This window comes from Gopherus evgoodei, chromosome 3 (assembly GCF_007399415.2).
Source record: "Gopherus evgoodei ecotype Sinaloan lineage chromosome 3, rGopEvg1_v1.p, whole genome shotgun sequence".
NCBI classification, from domain to species: Eukaryota; Metazoa; Chordata; order Testudines; family Testudinidae; genus Gopherus; species Gopherus evgoodei.
The window spans coordinates 195,815,740-195,825,350 of NC_044324.1; the positions used below are offsets into that span (position 1 = coordinate 195,815,740).

Below are 9,611 nucleotides of genomic sequence, written 5' to 3' on the forward strand. Positions count from 1 at the left end.
GCAATTTTTTGTTGTGCCCTTTCTCTCCCCCTTCAAGGCAGGCAGGCAGGCTTGGGGAGGTGGGTCAAGCCTGGTTTCTTTTGGCAGACACCTGGTTGAGAACTGGTGCACTACGGTCTTGTCTAAACTGACCAGCCCTAATGTCTGTAGCCTCGTCTCATACTTTGGAAGCCTTTTATTTACCCCTTTCCACTGCAAAAACTGACTATTTAGTCCTACTCTTTCTTTCCAAGCTGCTAACCAGTTACTGATCCATGAGAGGGCCCAAGCCACCTGGAGTAACTTGTGACTGCGAGTGGCAACCTCAGGGCAGACTGTTAAGAAGCAGAGCACAATCCCCAAACTGGTTGTGTGTTCTAGTCTTACATTTCACCAAGTGTCAGATTCTGGATGATGTCCCTTTTATGACTTTTTAAAGCAAACTTGCTATTTTTGCATCATTTAAGCGTTCTATGCAGAGGACTAGAAATGTTTTTATTAACCTGAACGTTAGATCATTTTAACATTGGCTGGAATCAAAATGTTAAATTAGTTCTTATCACTTTAATAACTGATACTTCCTCTATCTCAGGACTAGCTATTAAACTGATTTTTGGACTAGGGAGATGGAATAGCAGCTTCCTCCATCCATTGCACACATCACCCTGTTATTGTGGCACTGAACCCCCAGGAACGGTGGACCTCCCTATGGGGAGAATATCATGGTTGAAGAGCAGCGAAGAAAAGTGGTGTTTTCTGTGTTCCCGTTCGGTTTGTACTGAGTATGGTTTTGAGTCATTTGTGACTCTTTCGTCAGTTATTAGTAACATCTTATTATTAGACCTCTGAATTGAAAGGCTGCTCTTGCAGGTTTTACTTTGTCGTTGTTTGTAGGTCAAACAGCCGCTTTCTTAGGCCTGGTCTACACTACGTGTTTAAACCAAATTTAGCATCATTAAAACGAATGAACCCGGCACCCGTCCACACAATGAAGCCCTTTTATCGATATAAAGGGCTCTTAATACCGATATCTGTACTCCTCCCCGACGAGGGGAGTAGTGCGGAAGTCGGTATTGCCATGTTGGATTAGGGTTAGCGAGGCCTCAATTCGACAGTATTGGCCTCTGGGTGGTATCCCACAGTGCACCCTTGTGACCGCTCTGGAAAGCAATCTGAACTCGGATGCACTGGCCAGGTAGACAGGAAAAGCCCCGCAAACTTTTGTGTTTCATTTCCTGTTTGCCCAGCGTGGAGCTCTGATCAGCACGGGTGGCGATGCAGTCCCAAACCCAAAACAACCAGCATGGACCATCTGGGAGATACTGGATCTGATCGCTGTATGGGGAGACAAATCTGTTCTATCAGAGCTCTGTTACAGAAGACGAAATGACAAAGCATTTGAAAAAATCTCCAGGCTATGATAGACAGAGTCCACAGCCGGGACTCAGCACAGTTCTGCGTGACAAGAGAACGGAAAGCCAAAGACTCAAATGGCCGCTCATGGAGGGAGAGAGGGGGGACTGAGGACTCCAGCGATCCCACAGTCCCTGCAGTCTTCCAAAAGCATTTGCATTCTTAGCTGAGCTTCCAATGCCTGAAGGGTCAAACACATTTTCCCGGGTGTTTCAAGGGCCCCTGGAGCAAGGGTTAGGGGTCCAACGGGCAGGGCCCCTGGAGCTAGGGTTAGGGGCCCCACAGATAGGGCCTCTGGAGATAGGGTTAGGGCTCCCATGGGAAGGACCTCTGGAGCTACGGTAAGGGGCCCCACGGGTAGGGCTTCTGAAGCTAGAGTTAGGGCCCCAGGAGTAGGGGGCCTGCAGATAGGGTTAGGGGTCCCACGAGAAGGAACCTTGGAGCTAGGGTTAGGGGCCCCACGGGAAGGGTCCTTGGAGCTAAGGTTAGGAGCCCCAAGGATGGGGCTCCTGGAGCAAGGGTTGGGGGTCCCAGGGGTGGTGCCCCTGGAACTAGGGTTAGCGTCCCCACGGGCAGGGCTCCTAGAGCTGGGGTTTGGATCCCCAGGGGTGGGGCCCCTGGAGCTAGGGTTAGGGGTCTCAGGGGTGGTGTCCCTGGAACTAGGGTTAAGGGTCCCACTGGTAGGGCCCCTGAAGCTAGAGTTAGGGGCCCCAGAGGTAGGGCCCATGCAGCTATGGTTTGGAGCCCCACGGATGGGGCCCATGGAGCTAGGGTTAGGGGTTCCAGGAGTGGGGCTTCTGGAATTAGGGTTAGAGGCCCCACGGGTAGGGCCCCTGAAGGTAGGGTTAGGCGCCCCAGGGGTAAGGCCCCTGGAGCTAAGGTTAGGGGTCCCACAGGTAGGGCCTCTAGAGGTATGATTAGGGGCCCCAGGGGTTGGGCCTCTGGAGCTAGCGTAAGGGGCCTCATGGGTAGGTCCCCTAGAGCTAGGATTATGGGTCAAATGGGCACGGACCCAGGAGCTAAGGTTAGGCCTCCCACAGGTAGGACCTCAGGAGTTAGGGTTAGGGGCCCCATGGATAGGGCCCTTGGAGCTTGGGTTAGAAATCCCAAAAGAAGGGCCTCTGGAGCTAGGGTTAGGCGCCCCACGGGGAGGGGCCCAGAAGCTAGGGTTAGAGGCCCCACGGGGAGGTCCCATGGAGCTAGGGATAGGGGCCCCAAGTGTACGGCTCCTGGAGCTAGGGTTAGGGGCCCAAGTGGTATGCCCCCTGGAGCTAGAGTTAGGGGTCGCAAGGGTAAGGCCTTTGGAGCTAAGGTTAGGGGCCCAACGGGTAGGGCCCCTGGAGCTAGGGTTAGGGACCCTAGGGATGGGGGCCCTGGAGCTAGGGTAAGGGGTCCCAGGGGTGGGGCACCTGGAAATAGGTTTAGGGGTGCCACGGGTATGCCCCTGCATCTAGGGTTAGGGGCCCCAATGGCAGGGCCCCTGGAGCTAGGTTTCGGGGTCCCACGGGTAAGGACTCTGTAGCTAGGGTTAGGGCCCCATGGGTTGGGCCCCTGGAGCTAGGGTTAGGGGTACTGGGGGTCGGGCCCCTGGAGCTAGGTTTAGAGGCCCACACGTATGGCATCTGGAGCTAGGGTTAGGGGACGCAGGGTTAAGGCCCCTAGAGCTAGGGTTAGTGGTCACATGGGTAGGGCATCTGGAGCTAGTGTTAGGGGCCCCACAGGTAGGGACCCTGGAGTTTGGGTTAGGGGCCCCAGGGATGGGGCTCATGGTGCTAGGGTAAGGGGTCCTAGGAGTGGGCCCCTGGAGCTAGGGTTAGGGGTCCTAGTGGTGGGGCGCCTGGAGCTATGGTTAGAGGCCCCAGGGGCAGAGCCAATGGACATGAGGTTAGGGGTCCCACGGGTTGGGACCCTGGCGTTAGGGACAGGGGCCCCATGGGTAGGGCCCCTGGAACTTGGGTTAGTGATTCCATGGGTAGAGCCCCTGGAGCTAGCGTTAGGGGCCCCACGGGTAAGGCACTTGGAGATAGGATTTGGGGCCCCAGGACTGGGCACTTGAGCTAGGGTTAGGTGTCCCAGGAGCAGGGCCCCTGGAGCTATGGTTGGGGCCCAACGGGTAGAGACCAGGGAGCTAGGTTTAGGGGCCCCAGGGGTAGGGGCCCTGGAGCTAGGGTTCGAGGTCCCAGGTGTGTGGCCCCTGGATATAAGTTTAGGGGCCCCACAGGTATGGCCTCTGGAGCAAGGGTGAGGGTCCCTAGGGGTAGGGCCCCTGGAGCAAGTGTTAGGGGTCAAATGGGTAGGGCCTCTGGAGCTAGTGTTAGGGATCTCACGGGTAGGGAACTAGGTAGCTAGGATTAGAGGTCCCACAGGTAGGGCCCCGGGAGTTGGGTTAGTGGCCCCATGAGTAGGGTCCCTGGAGCCAGAGTGAGAGGCCCCACGGGTTGGGCCCCTGGAGCTAGGGTTAGGGGACCTAGAGGTAGGGCCCTTGCTGCTAGGGTTAGGGGCACCACTGGTAGGGCCCCGGCCCTAGGGTTAGGGGCCCCACAGGTAGAGCCCCTGGAGCAAGTGTTAGGGGCCCCATGGAATAGGGCTCCTTGAGCTAGGTTAAGGTTTCCCATGGGTAGGGCCACTGGCGCTAAGGTTAGGGACCCCACGGGTAGGGCCCCTGGAACTAGGGTTAGGGACCCCATGGGTAGAGCCCCTGGTACTAGGGTTAGATGTCCCAGGCTTCAGCCCCTGGCACTAGAGTTAGGGGTCCCATGGGTGGGGCCCCCGGAGCTAGTGTTAGGAGTCCCATGGTTAAGGCCTCTGAAGTTAGATTTAGGGGCCCCACGGGTAGGGCCTCTGGAGTAAGAGTTAGGGGCCCCATGGGGAGAGCCCCTGGAGCTATGGTTAGAGGCCCGAGGGATGGGGCCCCTGGATCTAGGGTTAGGTGTCCCAGGGGTGGAGCCCTTAGATCGTGAGTTAGGGGCCCCATGGGTAGGGCCACTGGAGCTAGGGTTAGGCACCCAACTGGTAGAGTTCCTGCAGCTGGGGTTTGATTCCCTAAAGGTAGGACCCCTGGAGCTAGGGTTACGGGTCCCAGGGCTGGTGTCCCAGGAACTAGGGTTAAGGGCAGCAGGGGTAGGTCCCCTGGAGCTACTGTTGGGGGCCCCACTCTTAGAACCCCTGCAACTAGGGTAAGGGGCCCACTAGTAAGGTCCCTGGAGCTAGGTTTAGGGGCCCCAAGCTAGGGTACGTGGAGCTAGGGTTAGGGGCCCCAGGAATGGGGCCCCTGGAGCTAGGGTTAGAGGATCCAAGGATGGGGCCCCTAGAGCTAGGGTTAGGAGTCCCACGGTTATGGCCCCTGGAGCTAGGGTTAGGGGTCCCACCGGTAGGGCCTCTGGAGCTAGGGTGGGGGGCCCCTCGTGTAGGGCCCCTGAAGCCAGGGTTAGGGGTTCCACAGGTAGGTCCCCAGGAGCTACGGTGAAGGGCCCTAGGGATGGGGCCCCTGGAGCTAGGGATAAGGGACTTAGCGGTGGGGCCCCTGGAGCTAGGGTTAGAATCCCCACCGGTAGGGGCCCAGTAACTAGGGTTAGGGGCCCCACATGTTGGGACCCGGAGCCAGAGTAAGGGGCCCAAATGGCTGGTCCCCTGTAGATAGGGTTAGGGGCCCCATGTGTAGGGCTCCTGGAGCCAGGGTAAGGGGTCCCATGTGTACGGCCCCTGGAGCTAGGGTTAGGGCCCCATGGGTAAGGACCCTGGAACTAGGGTTAGGGGTCCCACTGGGAGAGCCCCTGGAGATATGGTTAGGGGCTCTATGAGTATGTCCCCTGGAGCTAGGGTTTGGGGACCCATGTGTAGGCCCCTATAACTATGGATTCGGTCCCAGGAGTAGGGCCCCTGGAGTAGGGGTTAGGGGCCCCACGTGTAGGGTCCCTAACACTAGGGTTAGGGGCCCCATCCTTTTGTCCTCTGGAGCTAGGGTTAGAGGATCCACGAATTGGGATCCTGGAGCTAGTGTTAGAGATCCCATGGGTAGAGCCGCTGGAGCTAGGGTTACGGGCCCCACGTGTAGGGCCCCTTGAACTAGGGTTAGGGCACCCACTGTAGGGCCCCTGGATCTAGGTTTAGGGGAACAAGATATGGGGCCCCTTGAGCTAGAGTTAGAGACCCCACGGGTATGACTTTGCAGCTAGGGATAGGGGCTCCAGGGGTAGGTCCTCTGCAGCTAGGGTTAGGGGTCCCACGGGCAGGGCCTCTTGAGCTAGGCTTAGCGGCCACACTCCTAGGGCCCCTGGAGCTAGTGTTAGGGGTCCCACGAGTAGAGACCCTGGAGCTAGGGTTCGGGAACCCACAGCTGGAGCTAGGGTTAGGGGCCCCAGGGATGATAACCCACCAAGTAGTTGAAGAACCGACAAGAGGGGATGCCATTTTAGATTTGATTTTGATGAGCAGTGAGGACCTCATAGAAGAAATGGTTGTAGGGGACAACCTTGGTTCGAGTGATCATGAGCTAATTCAGTTCAAACTAGATGGAAGGATAAACAAAAATAGATCTGGGACTAGGGTTTTTGATTTCAAAAGGGCTAACTTTAAAGAATTAAGGAAATTAGTTAGGGAAGTGGATTGGACTGAAGAACTTGTGGATCTAAACGCGGAAGAGGCATGGAATTACTTTAAGTCGCAGCTGCAGAAACTATTGGAAGCCTGCATCCCGAGAAAGGGGAAAAAAAACATAGGCAGGAGTTACAGACCAATCTGGATGAGCAAGCATCTCAGAGAGGTGATTAAGAAAAAGCAGAAAGCCTACAAGGAGTGGAAGAAGGGTGGAATTAGCAAGGAATGCTATACTGGTGAGGTCAGAACATGTAGGGATAAAGTGAGAAAGGCTAAAAGCCAAGTAGAGTTGAACCTTGCAAAGGGAATTAAAACCAATAGTAAAAGGTTCTATAGCCATATAAATAAGAAGAAAACAAAGAAAGAAGAAGTGGGACCGCTACACACTGAGGATGGAAAGGAGGTTAAGGATAACCTAGGCATGGCCCAATATCTAAATAAGTACTTTGCCTCAGTCTTTAATAAGGCTAATGGGGAGCTTAGGGGTAATGGAAGGATGACAAAAGGGAATGAGGATATGGAGGTGGATATTACCACATCTGAGGTAGAAGCCATACTTGAACAGCTTAATGGGACAAAATCGGAGGGCCCGGACAATCTTCATCCGAGAATATTAAAGGAACTGGCACATGAAATTGCAAGCCCATTAGCGAGAATTTTTAATGAATCAGTAAACTGAGGGGTTGTACCGTATGACTGGAGAATTGCTAACGTAGTTCCTATCTTTAAGAAAGGGAGAAAGAGTGATCCGAGTAACTATAGGCCTGTTAGTTTGACATCTGTAGTATGTAAGGTCTTGGAAAAAATTCTGAAGGAGAAAGTAGTTAAGGACATTGAGGTCAATGGTAATTGGGACAAAGTACAACATGGTTTTACTAAAGGTAGAGAATGCCAAACCAACCTGATCTCCTTCTTTGAGAAGGTGACAGACTATTTAGACAAAAGAAATGCGGTAGACCTAATTTACCTCGATTTCAGTAAGGCATTTGACATGATTCCACATGTGGAATTATTAGTCAAATTGGAAAAGATGGGGATCAATATGAGAATTGAAAGGTGGATAAGGAACTGGTTAAAGGGGAGACTACAATGGGTCATACTGAAGGGTGAACTGTCAGGCTGGAAGGAGGTTACTAGTGGAGTTCCTCAAGGATCGGTTCTGGGACCAATCTTATTTAATCTTTTTATTACCGACCTTGGCACAAAAAGCGGGAATGTGCTAATAAAGTTCGCAGATGACACGAAGCTGCAGGGTATTGCTAACACGGAGAAGGACTGGGATATCATACAGGAAGATCTGGACGACCTTGTAAACTGGAGTAATAGTAATAAGATGAAATTTAATAGTGAAAAGTGCAAGATCATGCACTTAGGGATTAATAGTAAGAACTTTAGATATAGATTGGGGACGCATCAGTTGGAAGCAACAGAGGAGGAGAAGGACCTTGGGGTATTGGTAGATTACAGGATGACTATGAGCCGCCAAGGTGATATGGCCTTTAAAAAAGCTAATGCGGTTTTAGGATGCATTAGGCGAGGTATTTCCAGCAAAGATAAGGAGGTGTTAGTACCATTATATAAGGTGCTGGTGAGACCCCACCTGGAATACTGTGTGCAGTTCTGGTCTCCCATGTTTAAGAAGGATGAATTCAAACTGGAACAGGTTCAGAGATGGGCTACTAGGATAATCCAAGGAATGGAAAACCTGTCATATGAAAGGAGACTCAAAGAGCTTGGCTTGTTTAGTCTAGCCAAAAGAAGGCTGAGGGGGGATATGCTTGCTCTTTATAAATATATCAAAGGGATTAATATTAGGGAGGGAGAGGAATTATTTAAGCTTAGTACCAATGTAGATACAAGAACAAATGGGTATAAACTGGACACTAGGAAGTTCAGACTTGAAATTAGACGAAGGTTTCTAACCATTAGAGGAGTGAAGTTCTGGAACATCCTTCCAACGGGAGTAATGGGGGCAAAAGACATATCTGGCTTTAAGACTAAGCTTGATAAGTTTATGGAAGGGATGGTATGATGGGAGAGCCTAATTTTAGCAATTGATCTTTGATTATCAGCAGATAAGTATGCCCAGTGGTTGGTGATGGGATGTTGGATGGGATGGGATCTGAGTTACTGCAGAGAATTCTTTTCTGAGTGCTGACTGGTGAGTCTTGCCCACGTGCTCAGGGTTTAGCTGATCGCCATATTTGGGGTCGGGAAGGAATTTTCCTCCAGGGCAGACTGGCAGAGGCCCTGGAGGTTTTCCGCCTTCCCCTGCAGCGTGGGGCATGGGTCACTTGCTGGTGGATTCTCTGCAGCTTGAGGTCTTCAGACCACAATTTGAAGACTTCAATAACTCAGGCATAGGTTAGGGGTTTGTAATAGAAGTGGAGGGGTAGGGTTCTGTGGCCTGCTTTGTGCAGGGGGTCAGACTAGATGATCACATTGGTCCCTTCTGACCCTAGAATCTATGAATCTATGAACCCAGGTGCTAGGGTTAGGAGTCCCAGAGGTGGGCCCCTGGAGCAAGGGTTAGGGGTCCAAGGGGTGGAGCCCCTGGAGGTATGGTAATGGGACCCATGGGTAGGGCCCCTGTAGCTAGGGTTAGGGGCCTCACCTGTAGAGCCCATGGAGCCAGGGTAAGGGGCTCAATGGATAGGGCCCCTGGAGCTAGGGTTAGAGGCCTCAGGGTTCGGGCCACTGGACCTAGGGTTAGGGGTCCACGGGTTGGGCCCCTGGAGCTAGACTTAGAGGCCCCAGCGTAGCACCCCTGGAGCTAGGTTTAGGGGCCCCACGGGTAAAGCCCCTGGAGCTAGGGTAAGGGGCCCCACGGGCACGGCTTATGGAGCTAGGGTTAGGGGCCCCATGGGTAAGGCCACTGGAGATAGGGTTTGAGGCCCCTGAGATGGGGCCCCTGGAGCTAGGATTAGGTGTCTCAGGGTTGGGGACCCTGGAGCTAGGGTTAGGGGCCCCACGGGTATGACCCCTGGAGCTAGGGTTAGGGGACCCAGGGGTAGGCTCCCTGGACCAAAGGTTAGGGATCCCATGGGTAGGGCCTCTGGAGATAGGGTTAGGGGACCCAAGGGTATGGCCCCTGGAGCTAGGGATAGGGGCCCCATGTGTAAAGCCCATGGAACCAGGGTAAGGGGCCCAATGGGTAGGGCCCCTGGAGCTAGGGTTGGGGCCCCAGGGTTCGGACCACTGGACCTAGAGTTAAGAGTACCACGGGTAGGGTCCCTGAACTAGGGTAAGGGGCCCCAGGGGTAGGGCCCCTGGAGCCAGGGTTAGTGGCCCCACAGTTAGGGCCCTTGGAGCAAGGATAAGGGGCCCCATGGGAAGGGCCCCTCGAGCTAGGGTTAGATATCCCAGGGATTAGGCCCTTGTAGCTAGGGTTAGGGGCCCCACGGGTAGGGCCTCTGGAACTAGGGTTACGGATCCCACGATAGGGCCCCTGGATCTAGGGTTATGGGACCCAAGCGTAGGGCCCCTGGAGTTAGGGTTAGGGGCCCCAGGGATGGGACCCCTGGACCTAGGGTTACGAGGCCTAGGGGAAGATCCCCTGGTGCAAGTGTTAAGGGGTCCACGGGAAGGGCCCTAGAAGCTAAGGATAGGGGCCCCAAGGGTAG

At 54.1% G+C, this 9,611-nt stretch overlaps 1 non-coding gene across 1 annotated transcript; it reads left to right on the forward strand.

Moving 5' to 3' along the window:
* Window positions 1-493: 493 nt before the first annotated feature.
* Window positions 494-686, forward strand: LOC115649534. The gene has a single exon (XR_003999854.1). It is a non-coding gene; the product is annotated as a U2 spliceosomal RNA (small nuclear RNA).
* The last annotated feature ends 8,925 nt before the right edge of the window (window positions 687-9,611 follow it).